General features: G+C 44.6%; 1 protein-coding gene across 4 annotated transcripts in view; it reads left to right on the forward strand.

Moving 5' to 3' along the window:
• Positions 1–5,591: 5,591 nt before the first annotated feature.
• The window catches only part of LOC146831607 (uncharacterized), a 331,737-nt gene continuing 315,764 nt past the window's right edge, over positions 5,592–21,564 (forward strand). The window contains exon 1 of one of the 4 annotated variants that reach the window (XM_085605955.1): positions 5,592–5,739. The gene's annotated coding sequence lies outside the window, so the exon portion shown is untranslated. The remainder of the gene's footprint in view (positions 5,740–21,564) is intronic. The other 3 variants (XM_085605956.1, XM_085605957.1, XM_085605958.1) reach the window with 3 other exon arrangements.

Below are 21,564 nucleotides of genomic sequence, written 5' to 3' on the forward strand. Positions count from 1 at the left end.
TGACAATATCTGTGCTGGGCGGAAACCTCCGACCACATCGTTGTGTTAACAGACAGCAACAATAAAGCACGCATGTGTGTCACATCAAACGGACCTTTCTGCGCGTGAGGCGAGCCCCGCTTATGCAGCTAATCTTTCTTACAGTGGGGCTGCGATCTCCAGACAGAGCATGAAAGACACCTCGTGAATCACTGCGGTGGTGTGCCCGTCTTTGTTGTCGACTACCCCTTTGATCTCAAACCCTTTTATATGCCCCAGAAATCCCCCAATGACTTCCAATCAGCATTTCACCTTCGACTGAGAACAGAGACTGCTCTGATTAATGTCATAGAAAAACTGCTCTGCTCACTGGGTCACGATCACCTCCGCACTTCATCTTACTTTATCTCTTGATAGATAACAATATAGTTGACCATACGATGCTCCTCCAATGTCACTCAAGGGCCTGTTGTGTAAGAGGACCTGCCCTGCAATGGTTTGCCTCATTCCTGGCTAACAGGTCTCATCAAGCAAGACTATATTTCTACTGATGCTCCTGGCCACCATCTCTTGCAGAGGTCCACAGAGTGATGCACGGTCATTAACTCTCTTCAATTCCTCCAGCTGGGATTACTCAGGAGCCAGAACCCAGGATCTCGCAATCCCATGTCAATTTGCATCATTCTTTCAAATGGGGGGGGAAAGTCTTAAACTGCCTCATGGATGTTTAAAGGTGGTCCAGCCGAACATGATTTGTCTGAATGATGCCCTCACTGGTCCTGAAAACACCGCTCCTACCGGTTTTCACGAAGCTCTAACTAGAAATGCTTAGTATGCAAAATTCAAACAGCTCCCCTTGCCTGGGAATAGGTGGTTGCAGTTCCAGAACGATGGAACACTGACTTGCATAAAACAGAATCACTGCACCATGCTTTTTTCTTGCGTGCAATGCAGTGCGGTGCACTAGAACAGGCACACTATTGGCAACTGGGGATAAGCTCTAGCCCTCTCCTTTCTAGAATTTAATAAATCTTGCCCTTGTGAGGCTTTTAGCCAAAATCTACAAAGAACAACTGAAATATCATTGATGCTAATATGAGTGAGGGAGAACATGGCAACACGAGATAGAGAAAATCACAACAAAACAGAAAATGAAAATAGAACACAGGGAGAAAACAAGAACAGGAGACTGGGAGAGAATGAGAATAGAAGTCAGAGACAAAAGGGCGAAGAATCGGAAACAGAAAAGAAGGTTAAAGGGTAGATAGAATGTCAGATAATTAAAGGGAAATGGGATACAACAGAAATAAAGAAGGAAATGGGAAGTATGCGAGAAAATCTATTTATTTATCGAGTTAGCGGAGGAGGAACCCAGGACGGGAAGAAAGAAGAGGATGGAAGAAGGAAACCAAATGGGAAAGCGGTAGGTGGAACGAAAATGAAAGCAAACATGTGGGGTTGAAAGTGTAGGGAAAGGTAGAAATGAGGAGCAGAAAGTGGAAAAGACGGGAGGAAAGAAGGCAGATAAAAACATGAGAAAAGGACTCCTGGATGGAGGAAAAGTGCTTGGCACAAGTGTAGGTGGTGAGCAGGTAAGGAGATGCGAGGGGGCAATGTGCTAAGCTGCGAACACGCGAGAGAGAACGCCATGGCGGTGCCAGGGTGCAGAGAGAACATTGATCGTTGCCATGCACGCTCTATATTTAGTCTGAGATGTAGGATGAAACTGTTGGGTCAGCGAAGTGTTGACGGTGAGGAAGGAAATAACTGACCGTTTTAAGTATAGAAATATACTGGAAACAATGCGTGATTCATGCGTCCATGGCCGTGTGAGGCCCTTGCTCGGGAGGCTGCACGCAGGCTGTGCGCCGAGTGGGAGAAGGGGGCTGTGGGTGGGAGAAGGGGGCACGAGGGAAAGAGAGAGCAGGCAGCGGAAGTCTGGGAGGAAAGAAAAGGAAAGAAAGTGGCAGACCGCGTCAATGGGACAGATGGAACATGGAAGGCACAGACACGAGGAGACGGTGAAAAACAGAAACACAGAGATAGTGAGAGAACATAAACAAGCGCAACCCAGGCGGCCCGCACTCACAATGCGCGATGTTTATAATAGATTCATAGATGCTTTACTGGCGGTGAAGAACAACAAGCCTGGTGGAGCGTGGCGCGCACGCTTGGCGGGGGCGGGGGAGCGCATTCCAGGCGGGGGAGCGGACCCTTTGAAGTGCGCTGCCAAACGGATTGCATGGCGGCACGATGCGCGTGATTGTGCGCGTGCTAGCCATGCAATCCGCTTTTTGGGAGCACTTTTAAAACCCCCTTACAATAGTCTCGCCTTGCGATCGCTTACGCGATCGCAAGGCGAGACCTACAAAAGCATGGTGGAAAAGTAGCATTCTAGTGCAATCATGAAGGACACAATCCCAACAAGTTGGTTGATAACATTTAAAACAGTATCTATTGAATGTCAATATTATTTTCTTTAATAACCAGTGTATTTGCATCGGCACTGATATTCACTTTGAATCAATAGGTTTTAAAATGTCAAAATACCTAGAAAATACATCCACATAATGTGCAGCCTAAATTTAGAAAACATTTTCCCTTTCTTTGACACCAAATTTGGATTCTTCTTGAGGCAAAATTTTGGCAACTTTGTCACTTCATTTGGTCCTCCACTTTTAATGTGGTAAAGACACTACGTAGACATTTTTATTGCAATGGTTTTAATTAACTGTGCTAATGTAATAAATCTGAATCTGAAATCTGAATCTGGTCCTCCACTGCTGCATGATCTGATTGGCTGTACTTGTAAAGCAGCAGGATCGGGATCCGTCCCTTCCCAAGAGCACACCAGGCCGGTGATCCACTAATCACAAGACATGCAACTCTGCCTGTGCACCTCAGTCACTCACTGCAGCAGCACAATAATGTATCCTGTGCTTCTGGTGTGTGCACAGCTCTACCAGTACACCTCATCTTTTCACTATACCAACAGGGACTGTTCAGCTCCATCTCGGAACACAACACGCTCATCAAGAGGACCTAAATCCACTTCAATCCTTCTATGCAGCAGCAACAACCATTTTATTCTACCTCTGGTAAACTCACAACTCTGTTAGTGCACCTCATTTCCCCACAGCTACCACAGCACCTCTGCTGTTTCCCCATTGGGCAATACAAAGCTCTGCCAATGCACCTCAGTCCTTCCATGCCAAGGGCTTTGCACATGTCTGGGCATCCCGTGCATGGAAAGGGGTGGGTCACAGGTCTGGGCTCCTGGTTTTTGGGGAAGAGGGTACTCAGCCAACTTTCATCTTCACTTAGAGTCTCTCTGGGTGTCGGGGACATGTCCCCAGGTTGTTTTTCTGCCATTTAATCATGTGGAGCTTTGCAGGTGCATGCAAACCGATCGCATGAGGTGTATTTTGGTGTGCTCTTCTGTATATCTTCAAAAGCATGCATTATTTCTTCCTGCAATAGTCTTCACTTTTTTTTTTTTTAGAGTCTATTAAAAAGCACTTAAGTATTATTTCGACAAGGTTTGGTGTATTTTTTTTATTGGCAATTGAAATATTTTGCAAGTTGACATTCATAAAAAATGCACTGATGTATAAGTTACAATAATGGCAGGTTACATGGGAATGTCGGTCGAAAGTATTGAGACCTACAGATTAGATTAATCAAGCAAATACGAAAAATCAAAGAACATTATTAGCGCTTGTATCCACCTGTCCTTATCACAGATCCTGTTAAGGTTTGGTGTATTTAATTTAAAATGGGACTGAAGTCTTCTGACAGATTTGTGGTACTGGGCAGAATCAGTAATGTGTGCGGCAAGCCCCAGCTCTACAGGCCCTCCAAGACCCTGGTTTCTTTTGAGATCGACAGATAATTTCACAAACGGTCAGTGCACCTTGGAGGTTGAAATTGTTTAAAAATATTTAGATTTTATTTTCCTCCAACTACTTCCTGTAGTAGGATGCAATGAGGGTTTAAATAGGTTGTTCACCTTCCTCCTGGTAATTTCAGGAACGATGTTTACAAGTTTGCAGCAGCTTGTAAATGTTACCTTTCTTTCCCACTGGGTCAGTGCTTAAGGGAGAAAGAGAAGTTTAAAGAACATAATCTACTACCTCTTGACTCGGACATCATTGAGCTTCGTGTGCTCACTCATATCACTTCATCTGTAAAACTGTTTTCAAGTAATTTGTTTGTTCTAGTGTTTGCATTTCAGACATTTTCGACACTAACACATACCATCCTTCCAAATGATTATCCTGTCTTTCAAAAACACTATCAGGAAATTCTTCCAGCTCCGACTGCCCTAAACCAGCAGGGGACACGCTTTAGAGTCTTTGCATCAATGGCGCTGCCATGAGGACCTTGATAAAGTTAATGGGCAGTTCACACTTGGTATGCATGATAATTGTTTGTCTTTGTTTCCCTTTAGTGCGCACTCTCAGTCTCTTCATGCGCGGCATGAAGACAGAGGCTGCGCGGGGGCCCTAGCGCGCACCTTAGAGGGAACATAGGTGCTAAGTTCTCTCGACCTTTTAAGGTGACGAAGCTGTTTCGCAATGCTGTGAAACTGAATGATGGGCACATATGGAATTTGGGTAAGATTGCCCTTATGCGTTCAAGTAGCTGTCCCAAACAAGATGCTCTTGCTGTTCCTTCTGAAGCTGCCTCATCTTTACGCAGGAGCTCTCGCACATGTAAAGCTCCTGTGACATTATGTGATTTTGTTGTAAACTAGTTTTTTGATTTTATTTATATGTTCTTCCTTTTTAGGTAAAGGGGGAGGGTATGTGGTATTTACCTAACATGCTGCCTGTTCTCCATCTATGTGTTTCCATGTATTGTAGAATGTTTAGAGGTTCTGGAGTGTTATTCATAAGGCTGTTGGTGAGAACCCTCAGAGTCAGTTGCTTCTGGTGTGCCTTGTGGATAGGACGTTATCATTAATGAAGAGCTTACAATAAAGTGTATATCATGTCAACATACCTCAGAACCTTTTGTACTTCTTCACACTATGGTTTGCGCGTTTGATCCGAATGATCTTGTTCTAAACACGCGCTTGGTAAAATTCCTGATGCTGGCAGAAACAAAAACGAAAAGCATGAATATTTGAGAATTAAACTGCCCCTTGGGATCATCCGTTATAATTGTGCCTGTTGGACGTAAGTTAGTCAGCCTGAGATATTTTAAGTTTGTCATACTCCTTGAAGTTATGGGATTTTATCGGTTTTTTTCCTTCAATTGTCTCTTTATAAATTGTTGTATACTTTTTTAAATGCATGCAACTAAGATCATGCAAAATGTTTTAATTAGGCACGAATACAGGAACAATTGGAATCGGCAAGCAGTAGCACTCATTTTTTTACATTGATTTTATGTCGCTTTCTGTAACACACTTGTTAAATGCTAAGTAAACTACCTTACTGCCGCCTCTTGGAACTGATTTTACTTTTATCGCACACTTCAAAGTTAGTATCTAACAATATTTCTCCCACTGCCTCTTCTCTGCTTATATGGCCGCCACTTTTACACTGGCCATAGGGAAGGCCCAGCGCGCTTTGTCCTTTCTCTTTGTCAGTGGCTCTCTGGCTCTCACCGGAACAGCGCAAGCCGCCATGTTGATGCGTGTTTTGTGGGGACCGAACAACGTCCATTGACTGAGTCGGCGCGTTTGCTGCGGATTCTCAGGTTCGTCTTCTGCACGCTGAACCTGGATCTTCGGGCTACAAGAAGGTAAAGAAGGTACAAAAAAGAAGAGTACATTATTTGAGTTACAGACTTGACTAGATGCACAAACCACTCCTTTACGCATTGTCTTGAGCCTTTAGCCTGCACCGAGCTCAACCGAAGTATATTACTTGGAGACCACACTGGCTTGTCCTCTGCTTTAACTGCATTAGTCAAAGGCGGGAAAGTTTGAGGAGCGAAGATCTGCTCTTGCAAGCCTATCGGTTTCGCAGATTCTTCTACCTTTCCCGGGTTCCAAATAAACGTAGAGTAGTTATAATACCCCAACATTTCTCTAGAAGCAATCATTCGAAAATAACTGCATCAACTCATCCTATGAGCGGCACAGGCCCGCGTGCCCCCTTCCATATACCCAGATTGGTATATTTGAAATTATCTCCGATCCCGCCCTGTCTCTACTACCTCCACACCCACAACAAGATGCATCCTCCTTACAAGTAATATCTTCAGTACCAGTGTGGTACTCTGTCGTAGTAGGCATTCCAGTTGTTACAATTTTCTACATGATTAAATCCCGAACGTTTACAGGTGTCCCATTGTCTACTGGCAGTCTAGGTTATTTTTTTTTATGTCATCTAGGGTAGTAGTCTATCTAGGTTGAGACTAGGAGATTTGCTCATGCAGTGTGTTGGAGGGATGCTTGGTGCACCCCGAGGCTTGTTTTAGAGGCATGTAGGTTCAGTAGAGCAAAGTGAGAACCTGGCTATCGTCACGGAGTGGTTTAATGCCATCAAATGAGTGGAGAATGTCGTTTTATTGCAGAGAGTCTTAGAGATGTAAGTATATATTATGTAGGTTTAATGCAAATACTAGCAGAACCAGAATTGTGTATTGCATATGTATACATTTTGGTTATGTATATTATCTAGGATTTGAAATGAATATGAAACCAGGCAAATCACAAATCGCGTTTAGTTAAGTATCTTACGAAGCAATCTAGTATGTTTGACTACCAATGTTCATTGTAATCCCTCAGGTGAAGGTTTGATAATGCTAGAAATGTAAATGCACATGCAAATGTCTTCCCTCTTAAAAGCATTGAGATAGGATGGGGTGGACGTACACACGTTCTTGTTTCTCTTTTAAATTTCCCTGTGGAAAGCCAGTGTCTCCCAGGCTTGACGCTATTCTGTTGATGGTAGCCTCCACATTAGCTCTTGCATGGTGATTCACAAAGTTAGATACTGCTTTAAAGAGCACTTATCGTGAGATGAACCCCACGTACAGAGAGAGGGCTGGTCAGATCACTCACATGTCTCTATGGCGGTTGTCCCCCTTTCGAAGTCTAGCATGCATTATGCAATATGCTTAATTTGTTGATTTTTGCACATTTTAAAAAAAATGAATGGTGCATTTTTATTTCATGTTTACCTTGTATTAAATATAGTTTCCCCCTTTGCTGTAGTATCATCCTGTCTGAGCTTGGCATAACTTTGTCCAAATGGAGAATAAGGTGAACTATGCTCAATTCTAAGCTGCATACCCTCTTTTTTTGACAATGGGTAAGACAAAGATGATTACCTTTTAGTTATTAATAGTGATTGTGCTGCAGATCGGCGCATATAAATTCTCCCTGCTTCCACGGACAGAGTAAATCTACAGTCACACGCGCAATCACACATCATACGCTAGGGCCCATCACACTAAATTCACACTATTACTCTATCCACACTAAATATAGGAGAGGAAACCTAAACCAATCTGCATCTACAATGAGGTCAATGCTTCTGCGACACAATAAAGCATTAGTACACGTTATTTTAAACGCACAAACACAAAACAAATAGCATTTGTGAATAAAACCGCACACTATTACTAAGCAACATATATGCATCCCACGTGTAGTTTCTCTCATTAGTAATGTTGATTAGTCCGGACAAAACAAACTATTAATTAGTTGTTACAAATTAATCATTTAAAATCATAACATATAGACGAAACTGGAGCTTAAAACTCGATAAATTTTCAACAGAAAACTCTGCTCCAGCAATTGCGTTTGGTGGCATTTTGGGAGTGTCTCTGTTATAAAGAATGTTATGTGATTTTAACTGGTCAAAAAAAGTGCAGGCTACAAATGTAAGGATCAGTAATGGGTTGGGGTGCTGGAGCCTGTGCCACAGATGGACATATGTACCATTGCTGGTAGTCCCTCTTGTTTCTTCGTGTCTTCCGTTGATCTCAGGATGATGATAGAGTATGCTGCGCGGTCATGGTCACTGGCAGGTGGTTGTGCACTGCCTGGTTGACCAGATTGATGCCTGTCTGCTTAGCATGTATTCACTGCAGTGGCGCAATTCCTGGCCCAGCAGTGCAATGAGTTGTGTGACAGGAGAGGGGCCGCCTTTGTGTACCAGTGCAGTTGTGACCTGGTTAGCAGTTTAACCACTTCCATCAGTGGCAGCATTATGTACCTAAACTAACTCACCATTAACGGTTTTTAACATAAACTGACTAGCTGCTCTGCAGCCACTGGTTTTACGCTCTTCCACTCCTGTGCTAGGTACTTACGGCCATGTCATTACACTGCAGAGCATATACTTGTATAGACATTGCTTCTGCTGGCACAAACTGCTTGAGTTTTTCAGTGGACTTCAATATATTGTTTTGGGTTTTTATAGGGCGGTGTGTTGTAGCTTTCAGTGTTTTCTTCCTCATATTTAAAATAATAATTCGAAAATTACTGGCAATCTTGGACACTAGTGCTTAAAGTCTGCAGCAACTCCATGATTGACTCAGATGAGAATCTAATGTCAATCACATTAATCAGAAGTCCTTGACAGTGCAGGATAGTTTGCTGGTGAAGTCTAACTTGCACTCTAGGAAATCTGGTTTCTTCCAGGGTTATATGTGGGTTTTCTTTTTCTCCACGGAGTGTAGTCCTCAGTAATTGTTTTCTCCATAACATTTGTAGTAGATAAGATGGAGCTAGATTTTATTTTTTGTCAGGGTACTAATCTTCCAGCTGAATCTTTAAAATATGATGCATTGTCTAGAAGGTAGTAAGAATCCACACTCTGCATACTTGGTAATGCCAAATACATTATCATAAAATAGTGGCTGCGTCTCTTACCTGAAACAAAAAGAACAATTAAATAAAATGTCTTGCATCTAATAGTACAGTAAGAACCTCACAAATTGTATTTTCTTTTACTAACAGTTTTTAATATGGTTGATGTAATGGGTCGCATAAATGAGTGGACCAGTAAGCTTGAGCTGAGGTTGAGAGTATATTCTCTTAGAAGACCCATCGAACATATTTTGTAAGGCCATAGAAGATCAACCTGGACCTATATTCACCACTTGTCGTCATTAGTGTGCCCATGGAAGGGTTGACTTAATAGTAGTATTGCTGGGCAAATACAGGAGCCATGACCAGGGTTAGATTGTTCTTTTTGATTTCATGTCTCCTAGTAATGTTATTGTTAACTGTCCCTCACTTATAATCAGCAAAAACCAAAGCTATTATCTAGCATGCAACTAAGAACTCCAAACAGTGAACCAGATGCATGTCTCAGGTCTATGGAGCATCTGAAATGAATTATTTATTCACATCAGATTTTTATCTTCATCCCTGCACTTCACAAAATAACCTACGTCGTCTTTTCAAGAAGCATGACATTAACCATTTGTAAGGATCCTCTGGCATAACCACATACATCAGTCTTGCTTTCTTGCCTAGTATTGTGCTTGGGTCCCCAAAAAGCTACATACATTGCAGTCTCTCCACCTGGGTTTAAAAAACAAAATCAGAAATACCATGTCTCCCCCAGAAGAGCCAATAGGAGGGATGAATTCTTATGCTAGGAATAGTGCTGACTGGTTTGTTGTATAATTTATTTTTCTTTAAGGACATGAACAGTATGACCTTTTTAAGCAGATAATGGTCGAAAGTACAAAAAGGTCAATCGCATGATATGCCAATAGGGTGAATATCTCCAATCACAATGGGCGACTTGGGTATTGTACAATGATATTGTTTTGTTATTGTGTAGGCAGTGTTAATAAATAAAAAAGGCCATTTACTTTTTGCGGTTTTCCAATCGATTTATTTACGGTTTTGATAGGATGGGCCCTTGGTTGATCTATCTGATTGCAAGTGTTGATCCTGTAAATGAAAGGCTAGTTGGACTGGGTATATAGAAACACATCTCCAGCACCTCACAAGAAAGTATGGTGCTCTGCAAGTTAGATGTCATCATGATATGTAACTATTTCTGTGGATGAGAGAGTAATGGATCGTGGGGAGGCAAAAAATAATAATGCTGTTGATTTGGAAGGATGGATAAGAACTGTCTAGAGGATGATACAAACTCCACAAGTCAACCAGATGATCTACTCATCAGTGCTACTGTCGCCTTTGCGCTTGACTCGTTCAGGATTCGTGTAGGCAGGTGCCCCTTTTTCACATGGTCACCCACTTTTTGCCTGATGTGGTTTCGGCTGAAAGTTCCCTGGGTTCCTGCTAATCAGGTCCCGAATGCCAGATTTCCTTCCCCAAAACTGTACAATTGTGACCCTAACTGGCAACACGTTTAACACTCTCCCTAGTAAATGGTACCTAGGGCCTGAGGTACTAAAGAGGGTCCCCAAGGGCTGTAGCACGAATTGTGCCACCCTAAGGGACCCCTAAGGGACCCCTTAACAAACTATTGCAGGGCAGCCATCTCAGGCTACATGTTTTGGTGCCGACAAAAGTAAAAACAAAACATGACACACCCCTGTGTGCCATGTCCCCTAACACTGCATGTAATATTTGTTAGTCACCCATACACCCATACAGCAGGCATTACAGCCCCATATCTGCATGCGCAGATATGCCCCTGTGCTGGTCCGTACTATTGCTTGCAGTCCAAGTGATTAATGAAGCCATTTTAACCCACTTGCTGGACACTGGTGAAAACGAGTTCCCCATGTACATAATGGCTTGACTGAAAATAGGGATGTTTGTGTATCAAACATCTCATATTCACAAACCCACCTTGATTCCTGTGGTGGATTTGTGAGTACATGCACATAGAGGACATCTTATAGGTGCCCTATGAAAACCTACCAGCCTCTGGTGTTGACTGACTGGTCTCTGCCAGCCTGCCACCTAAGACTAATTTCTGACTTTTCCAGGGTGAGGGCCTCTGCTCTCAGGAGGTCCGAAACAAAGCCTGTCCAGTAAGAGGGTGTTTACACCCCTTCCCTCAGGATGACCTGCTGATTGGCATTCCAAAGCAGGGGAGATTCGAAGAAGCCACTGCCTGTGTTAAATGCAAGTCTGGCTCCCCTCACTGGAGAGGAAGCTGACCCCCTTTGTCCAGAGACCTTTGGCACCTGGTCTGGCGGGAGTGTGATGCAGAGGATTCATCTCTGGAAGTAATCTAAATGAAGGAACTCCTCTCCTTGTTCTCTTCCACAACTTCTCCTTTCTGTAAACAGGACTGTAAATCTTGTGCTCAAGTTTGCTCTGTAATGAAAGACAGAGGTCAAATATCGGAATTAGTCTGCCTTGAGAACTTGGGGACATATTATCTAGAACGGCGTTTAAATTATCGCTGTTTTAGCGGCGGGAAACTGCCGTTAAAGTGGCTATAATTGGCTTGATAATATGCCCTTGAGATTTCCAATAGAAGCCCATGTTCACACCAGAACATGGGCTTCTATTGGAATTCTCAAGGGCATATTATCAAGCCCATTATCGCCTCTTTAGCGGCAGTTTCCGGCCGCTAAAGCGGTGATAATTTTAATGCCGTTCTTGATAATATGTCCCTTGGTGTTAACTTTGCTTTCTCTGACTTCAAAGTAAGACGATTTGACAATCTTGCCGGATACTGTGAGTAGGAAAGAAAATGCTGTAGCTCACAGCTACATTTAAATGAACGGTTCAAGTATTTGTAAACTTTATAGTTGTATTAGTAAAACTCTAGGTTGTGTTATTGGACATTTCTAGGGCGCACGTTCACCAATAGGTTTTTTTAGAGTCACCGGTTTAGAAAGTACGTGTCTATCTGTAAGATTGGGTAGAAAGCCAAGTCTTCAGCTTTTTTCTAAAGAGCATATGGCCTGTTTCTAGTCTCAAAGATGTGGGCAGAGTTCCAGAATTGGGGTCCCAGTCTTGAGAAACGCGACCCTCCTGTCCGTTTGTGTCTGAATCTGAGAACCACCAATAGATTCATAAGCATAGAGCTTAGGGTGCGCTGTGGGGAGTATCTGTGAATTGTAGAGGATATGTACTTGGGACATGTGCCATGTATAGCTTTGAACAGGATGCATCTTGTTTTGAACATGGATCGCTGCTCCACTGGAAGCCAGTGGAGCTCCTTCAGCAGCGGTCTGACGTGACCTAGTCTGCCTTGTTGATAGATGATTCTGGCGGCTTGGTTTTGTATCACCTGCAGACAGTATTTCTGGTTGCACAGGAGGCCTTAGTACATTGTATTTGCATAATACATTTTTGATAAAATCAAGGCAATAATGATTTGAATGCTGGCCTCTCTGCTGAAAAACCTTCTAACTTTTTGCAATTGCCGTATTTGGAAAAAGCAGAAAGAGGTACCAAGCCGATCTGCAAGCTCGTGGAAAGATCTGAGTCGATTTGTAGGCTTAGGCTATTAATTGTGTTCTTAGGAATAGTTGCGGGGCCTAGCTCCGAGGGCCAGTGAGCAGGAGTCCAGTGCGATAATTTGTTAGGGTTTTACGGAGTTGAGTTTTAATTGATTTTTGTTTTACTTATTTATTTAGAGTGTTTTATAAAGCGCGCACATGACACAGGGGTATCTGAGCGCTGTACATAGGGTTGAATATAACAAGATGAAAGGTATAGACACAGATACCTCTAGAGCAGTGGTTCCCAAACTTTTGACTCCTGAGGACCCCCATTGAGTCACCACTGGAAGTTGGGGACCCCCAAGCAATTTGCAGGATTTAAATTTCAAACATTAAAACAGTAATTTGAAATAAATAAACACATGTGTGCACACAAAACAAATACTCAAATTACTAAGGATTTTAGGGGCATATTTACAAGTCCCTATCGCCATGGGAACGTCACTTTTTGCGATGTTCCTGTGGCAATAGGGGCTTTGCCTTATTTACAAGGCAGCGTTAAGCCACTTATTGTGGTTTAACGCTGCCTTGTAAATAAGGCCCCCTTTCACGCAATGCTTAGCATGAAAAAGGTGGGCAGTGGGAGTTGCAGTGGGCGTTTCACTCCAACACCCATTGATTTTGACGCTGCCCTCTATTTACAAGGTCAGCTTAAATAGGAGACAGGACCAAAATTAAGACCATGAAAAACCTGGTCTTGACTTGGCAAAATGAGGAGAAATGCCTTATTTCTCCTCTTTTGCTTTTTCCAACGGAAAAAGCAAAACACCTTTGATTGTATATGTTCAGGAAGGTGACCCTTCCTGCACATAAACAATCTTTAATAAAAATGATGTTTTGTAACTTCCATGTGTGCTGCATTAGGCAGCACACATAGAAGTGACAAAACGGCATTACAAAATTGTTCATGTGCAGGAAGTGGGAAAATAGCAGCATCAGGATAATGATACACTGGGAATAAACATATGTTGCTAACTTTTACCATGCAGTTTGCAAGCAGCTCTTTGAAGACAGTTTATAGGACACTGTGCTAGATTACGATTGTGCCTTATGAATTGCACAGTGACAAAAGAATCTCTGTGACAAAATCAGTAACCCACTGACCTATGCACATAAAATACTTTTTTTTTTTAATGCATTGTACACATTCTTTGCAGTAGGCATATTAACCCTCTGTGTCACATAAGATAAGTAAAAGCTGCCACTGGACAAAACTCTCATCTCTCTCCAGTAGTTACATTAATCATTGGCATTTTGTTGACACTTTTATAGTTGCTTGAAAACTGCTAATTTTACAAGGAACTTTGCAGTGCTTTTATAACTGCTGCCTGTGGACCCCCTGGGAATGTGCCACGGACCCCTGGGGGTCCTCGGACCCCAGTTTGGGAAACACTGCTCTAGAGCAAAGAGCCGCATTGGGCTGTTGCAACAAATAACATAATTATAGAACCATTAAAATTCTGTCAGTCTTCGTAGTTCTAGAGACTTTTGTTTCATCCAATTCCTAATGAACAACATGGTGTTCCTGAGAAACTCCTTGGAGTTTGTTGAATCATCGATGGAAAAGATCAGCTGCATATCGTCAGCATAGTTCTAGATCTTTACCCCCACCTGACGAAGCATGAATATGAGGGGGTGAATATAGACATTGAAGAGGTACGGGGACAAAGAGGAACCCTGTGGTACGCCGCAGTTCATGTTGACGATGCTGGATTTGTAGGGCGAAAGCCGCACTGATTGCTTCCGGTCCTCTAGAAAGGATTTAAACCAATTTATGGCTGCACCTCTGAGACCTGCTGCAGCAATACGTTCCATCAAAATGTAATGGTTGACGGTATCGAAGGCTGCAGACAGGTCCAAGAGAATAAAGGCCTGAGTGCAGTCCTCGTTAACCTTTCCTTATAGGTCATCCATGATGGATAGTACAATACATTTGGTGGAGTGGGATGGTCGAAAGCCTGTCTGATGGGAATCTAAGAAATTGGTTCCTTCTATGAAGGTGCTAAGAAGTTCAGCTACATGTGTCTCTAATGGTTTGGTCTGGAAGAGAAGCAGGGATATAGGCCTATATTGTCCAGCTTCTGAAGGTCAATGCCTTTTTTTAAATTTATTTTTTTAAAGCGGAATAATCACTGCTTCTTTAAAGGCTGACGGCACATTCCCTTGGGTCAAGGATAGATTCAGTAGGGAGAGGATAATCTCTGGAAATGCTGTAAAAAATGATTTTTGTATATGAGGGGGACAGGCATCTTTAGGGGAGCCTGCTTTTATTTTATTTAGGAGTACAACAAGATGTTCTTTATTTAGTCATGAAAAAATAGCCATTAAGTTGATGTTGGTGTTTCCTGAAAATTCTTCCACTTCCTTGTGGTTGGAATCTATGGATTCTTGAATTTTCTTGATTTTATCTACAAAAAGAGTTTAAATCATTACATAGTTTCTGTGTAGCAGTGATGAGGGGGAGGTGGTCACACGATCAGGGTTTGATAGCTCCCTTACTGTATTGAAGATGTCTTTTGTCTTATTATTTATGTTTAGTACTTTGTAAGTAAAAACAATTTTTTAGCCTCCAAGATAGCTTTTTAGGTCTCGCCTGGCGTAGACTGCACAGACATGCGCAGTCTCGCTGGCGAGATTTAATGAGTAAGGGTAGATTTCTCTAGTGGGCTTTAAGCCCCGCCCCTCTTTTCCATTGGCTGGCGTCACTGTTTATGCTAAACTGTGGCCAGCGATTGGAAAAGAGCATCTAGTGACTTACACTTTTCTCTTTTAGAGCCGTCCCAGTTGGACTGGCTCGGTTGCTTTAAGTTTGTAGTAAAGGCTTTTCTTATCTTTATGGGGCCATGTGTTTCAAACATATGGACCCATAAAGACGAGATCGGCTGCAGCGCGGTCCTCTTTAAGGTTCGGGACCGCGTTGCTCTGCCTTGTTAATCCCAATCCGACCTTTAAAACCGGCCATGTTGTAACCCTAAGGAGGGCTCTTCTGATAATACATGTGCAACACAAAAATAATAACGAAAGACACACTTGCATTGTGTCAGTTTGAGAATACATGTGCAATAAGAAACACAAAATGGAATTCCAATGTAGCGCTAATAGGCATGCAGTGGTGTAAATAGTCACACGGTGACGGACACAGTGAAAAATAGATGAATGGGAAAGCACAGAGGCGTGGTGACGCAGCTCTGAGATCGTCTGCTTCTGTCTGTTCATGCAAGGGAGGGGTCTATTTTCCGAAGACTGCCGAAGAGCAGGGGTACATGCATTCATGGGATACGAAAGCAGGTCTGTGCGCCAGTCTTCTGATGGAGCACAGTCGCGGGAAGCTGCTGAGCTACCAACAGCTGCACAGCGGGGAGTGTGCCAAGAAGGCTTCAGTACTCACTCGGTAGCAGCACTAATGGGGGTTGGGGCTCGCCATGGCCCCGGTGTCTTTGGTGCAGGCGTGCCGCAGCCTGGCGCTTTCAACATGGCTGCTGTCCTCCTGCTGCTTCGTGCATCTGCTGTGCCTGGACTTCACGGTGGCCGAGAAGGAAGAGTGGTACACGGCCTTCCTCAACATCACCTATACCGACCCAGTCCTGGGAGAGCTGCGCTCCGAGAAGAGCAAGTGCGGACGCTACGGGGAACACTCGCCCAAGCAGGATGCCCGAGGGGTTGCAGTTATGCCAACGGCCCAGGACCGGCTGGTCTGCGACCCGCACAACACGCGCTTCCCCATGCCTGCCCACGGCCGGAGCTGGGTGACACTAATCCCCAAGGGCAACTGTTCTACCGGGACAAGATCCGGCACGCAGCCATGCACAACGCGTCGGCCGTGGTCGTCTTCAACGTCGGCTCTGCCAATGAGACCATCACCATGTCCCATCCAGGTGAGAGCTCGCTCTGGATGGGATGCAGTGACAGGAACCGGGGACAGGACGGGTCGTAGTGTGTGTGTGTGCGTGTGTCTGTCTGTCTGTCTCGACCTGAACTTACACCTCTGTCGTAACTGTGCTCCAGATACACCTGCCTCCTCCTCGCCCTACTTCCCCATTCCATGCAGGCAACCCTCATTCACACGCCTCACGCCAGATACTCTTCAATGTTTACATCTTGATTTACTTCTGGCAATCTGAGCCGATGACTTCAAAATTGGCACCTCTCCCGCCATCCCATTCTAGCAACACTTACCTTCGACCTGTCACCTTCCCATAGCCACAACCATGCCTCGGTCATACCTCTTTCATACTTATTGATTTATTTATAGTTCAGCTCTTCCCCATCTGCACATTCCCCTCCTGCCACTCACGGCTACTTCATAATACTTAACGTACCTCCGTCTTCATCCTTACTCCCTTGTCACTCATCCACAAGGTCATTCTTACCTGCGTTTCGTCCTTTCATTCAGACTTAATCATGCTTGCCTTCTGTGTCCTCAGGTCACTTTTTAGACTCTCGTTCTTGTCTTCGAAAGAATATCTCCCTTGCCTGACCCCATGAACACATACCACTGTTCCGTGAGTCCTGGCTTTCTCTGTCACATTTTCTCACTTCCTTCAATCCTCTCCTCAACTGTATCAGAATGATGCTTCCTGCCAGTTACTCTCCTAGGGCCCTGAAAAGCCGTAGTGGTGGTTGATCCTTTTCTTATGTTACTGAGAAGGTGTGGAACCTACCTCTCCTCCACCCCCTGCCTTCTAGGCTTCCTCATACTTGTCATTCCGGAAAAAACTGAAAAAACGGGCGATTTAAACATTCCTGCCTCGGACTACAAGTACCAGGATAGAAAGAAAAAGCATGTTTGCCAAGTGAATGGAGATAATGGTTTGCTCGTTGTATATTTTAAGTTACAGGCTACAACTAGGCTAAAAAGCAGAGGATTAAGGGGCGCCAAATTCGGTTCTGCCCAGGGCGCTATCCGCGCAAAGACCGACCCTGCTTGTGCAGCACCCCCCGTAAATGTGTGCAGCCCCCTCCCGCAGCACGGTCTTATTGCATGTGCAAGTCTGATTCGGTAATGAGTGCAACGCATGTGCCGCCTTTGTACTGTCTCCACTGCCTATCTGCCTACTAAACGGTCTGCAACAGTTCCAGTGAGAAAAGGAGAGTATGCTTAGTAAGGTTACGATTCTATTTATCGCGTTGCAAGTAGTCATTATAATAACCCCAGGCTTTCAGTCAAATAGCCAATGCCTCTTCATCTCAGTAGGTATTCAGTTTAATGTTCCCTGCGTCTGCGTTTTGGCAGGTGCTGCTCCTTTACTGTTGGTACCCATAGGTGTCCAGTGTAATGCCCTTAACTCCTACTTATTACACGTAGATGTTAAGTGAATAGCCCCTCCGGGACATTTTAAGGATTTCGGGGGTCTCTGGTCCAAACATATTTTGAGGGCCCCTGTTGGGAACAGCTTTGAATGTATGATCCAATTTCAGCTCATTCATGCCCTCTTTGGCCGGGTCACTGATAGTCCACTGACACACTCTCCAATTTCTAAATGTGTTTTTATTTAATATTCAAGGATAGTGATGTGTGTTTTCAATACTGTAACACAGCAGCAGCTCTCAAATATTCCTGCAAATAATCCGTGACCCTTTCCCATTTCTCATATGTGAGCACCTGTTTTGATCTAAAAAACTTTTTGATGGATGTTGCATGAAATATAAACACAACAGACTCTCACACATCTCCCACTTTAAAAATGAATTAAAGGAAAACAGTATTTAAAACAATCTGTTTCAGAATTATTCAAGGGCATCAGGGCAAGGCCTCTGAGAACAGAAATGGCTCTATCAGTGGCCCACTGAAAGGGTGGGGCCCTGAGCCAAAGCCCACTTTGCCCATGCCTTAAAACATCTCTAAAGCCCATTCATAGATAGGTGTCTTTGTGGTGCATATTTTTAGGTCGAGCCTAGCGCGCCTGCACTACTCACTCTGCGAGCCAGGTTGTAATGGAGTATGCAATAGGTCTGCCTTTCATTAAGTTAAAGCCATTTGCTTTGCTACACAATACCATTAGCAAAGCAAATGGCTTTAACTTAATTAAAGGCGAGACCGATTGCATTTTCAATGCTTTTTTCAGATTGTATTGTTCTCTAGATTCTATTGAATAGGTGTTTTGCCATTTCCTTTTGGCCTGACGTGTTCTAAGTTTAGCAGATTTTAGGTCGGCAGTAAACCATTTAGATGCTTGGTGCCGCCTAATGCTTGAGATTTGAGTCTGTAGAGGAGCATGCGTGTTAATGGCAATTAGTTGCTAGTTGGCGTTTTCTCTCTCAAAGTTGTCTATATTATCCAGACTTGTATGCAGCTCAAGGTTCAGGGTATCAAATGGGGATTCCATGTTTGTGATTCTAGTTTCTGGATGAACCTCTTTGATAGGGCATAGTTTTGGGCAGAGTAACATCCCACATTGTGAAGCTAATTGTATAATGATCTGACCATAAACAAGGGCGAATTGCTCAATTCTGAAGGGTGAGGTTAATATACCAAACTTAATCGAGTGTGTGACCTTTGATGTGCGACCTTTGATGTGCGTGGGTACTTGTGTTATCTCTAGTGGGGTTACTTTTAACCAGACAATCCGGAACGGTGTCGCCAGAACTGTACGTATGTGCAAATGTCAAAGCTCAAAGTACCCTTACGTACAAGGAGCACTCGGGCCTCAGCTGCTCACAAGAAGCCCCAATAGGTAAGCACGCCTCCACCACCACGATTCCTTTCACTGTTTAAGCTGCCCTGGATGCCTGACGCGTTTCGAAGTGTCCCCACTTCTCTTCAGAGGCTTTGGCAGTTTAAAAAAGCGCTTAAGGCACCTCCCTCTTAATTGCATGGATGCACGCCCTGGATGGGCTTGTGGGACTTGTAGTGCCTTACGATGCGCAAATGTTCAGCTGGCGATATTTTAAGCCCACAGATGGGCCTCGCTGGGTGTGATTCGTGCAAGATCCATACGCTGCTGCCCCATGGTATCGGCCCATTGTATAGGACCGCATGGCCCCCGGTTCTCTCAGGGTGGTGCTCCTCCCGCGGCAGGGTCACCGCGTAAATATCAAAGCTCAAAGTACCCTTACGTACAAGGAGCACTCGGGCCTCAGCTGCTCACAAGAAGCCCCAATAGGTAAGCACGCCTCCACCACCACGATTCCTTTCACTGTTTAAGCTGCCCTGGATGCCTGACGCGTTTCGAAGTGTCCCCACTTCTCTTCAGAGGCTTTGGCAGTTTAAAAAAGCGCTTAAGGCACCTCCCTCTTATGTGCAAATGTAGTGGGTATTTCAATTGAAAATGTGTTGTCCATAATAGCGGTGCTACCACACCATGCATACTCCACTCTAAGCCACTCCACACTGCACCCTGCTCCACACTGCACCCTGCTCCACACTGCACCCTGCTCCACACTGCACCCTGCTCCACACTGCACCCTGCTCCACACTGCACCCTGCCGCCCCCCTGCACCACCCTGCCGCCCCCCTGCACCACCCTGCCGCCCCCCTGCACCACCCTGCCGCCCCCCTGCACCACCCTGCCGCCCCCCTGCACCACCCTGCCGCCCCCCTGCACCACCCTGCCGCCCCCCTGCACCACCCTGCCGCCCCCCTGCACCACCCTGCCGCCCCCTGCTCCACCCTGCCGCCCCCTGCTCTGCTCCCTACTCTGCACTCTACTCCACTCCAATCTAGGCAACTCCTCTCTATACTTCACAACTTCACACCACACTCTATGCCACTGCTCTCTACGCTATTTTAATCTCCTCTATGCCACTGCACTCTACCCAGCACCACTCCACTCTACCCTGAAACAGTCTAATCAATGATACTGCACGCTACTGCACTCTACGCCACTGCACTCTACCATGCACAACTATACTCTTAGACACTGCACGCTGTGCCACTCTACTCTAAGCCAGTGAATTCTATGCCAATGCACTCTACACCACTGTACTCTACGACACTCTACTCTGCAACACTGCTCTCTATGCCACTGAACTGTACACCACTCGAATCTGCACTAATGCAGTCTATGCCAGTGCACTTTATGCCACTGCTGTGCGTCACTCCACTTTATGCCGCAACACTCTGTAGGATTGCACCCTACGCAACTGTACTCTGTACCACTCTAAACCAATGCACTCTCTGCCACTCTACACCACTGCACTAATCGCCTGTGTACTCTGCACAACTCTACGCCGGTGCACTCTGCCACTCTTCTCCACATCACTGCACTTTACGCCACTGCATTCTATGCCACTCTACTCTACACCACTGCATTTAACTGCGCACAACTCTACGCTGCTGCATTATACGCTGCTGAGTTCTACATCACTGCACTCTACACCACCATATCTGCAGCACTCTACTGTACGCCGCATCACTAAACAACTCTACTTTGCAACACTACACCACTGAAATATATGCCACTCTACTCTGCACTACTGAGTTCTACGCCAATGTACTCTACACCTCTGCACTCTTTGCCACTCTACTGCACTCTATGCCACTCTGCTGTACGGCAATCTACGCAACTCCACACTTCCACTCCAATATACTGCCCTCTGTGCCACTCAACTCTACAACAATACTTTACTCTTCGCCATTCCACTGACACTCCACGACACTCTCCTCTGCGCCAGCAACTTTTAGCCATGCTGAACAGCAGCCACGCTGGTGTACAACATGCATACAACACATTGACTAATCCAGTAGCTCTTGCATAGTCTAAACCTATTGGCTTTGCCAAAGCTTGTTCTGCAAGTTGGCCTTCAAACTAATGTTAGAAAGGAGGATAAGTTCCCATGCCACTATTTTGAAGTGAAACAGTTATAATTGTGATGCAGTGGGCCCCAGTGCTGATGCAGCTGCTTCACTAATGATAGCTACTTCTTTGCAAAGAGGGCAATCTCCTCTGCCCTTTGTCAAAAAACATACATTCCCAGCTTACCACCCCCACCCCCATCTCTTCCATCCCTCTGAGGCCAAACAAATGTCTCCTCTCCTGAAATTGTCCCATCATGTGGGTCATTGCTCTGATGCTAAAAGCAACACTGATACAGTGAGGAAGGAAGGATAGTAAAATAACCTTAATTTAGGTTTATTTGTGACCAGAGTTCTAATGCTAGCAAGGAAAATGGGCCTAATCCACTTTTTCCGGCAGGGCAGCCATTATTCGGCAGCTGTGGCCACAAACACTCCTGACATGCAGTACCTGTTGAACTAATGGATGGCCCTTTTAATAAAAAAAAGCCCAC

This window comes from Triturus cristatus, chromosome 5_1 (assembly GCF_964204655.1).
Source record: "Triturus cristatus chromosome 5_1, aTriCri1.1, whole genome shotgun sequence".
Lineage (NCBI taxonomy): Eukaryota > Metazoa > Chordata > Amphibia > Caudata > Salamandridae > Triturus > Triturus cristatus.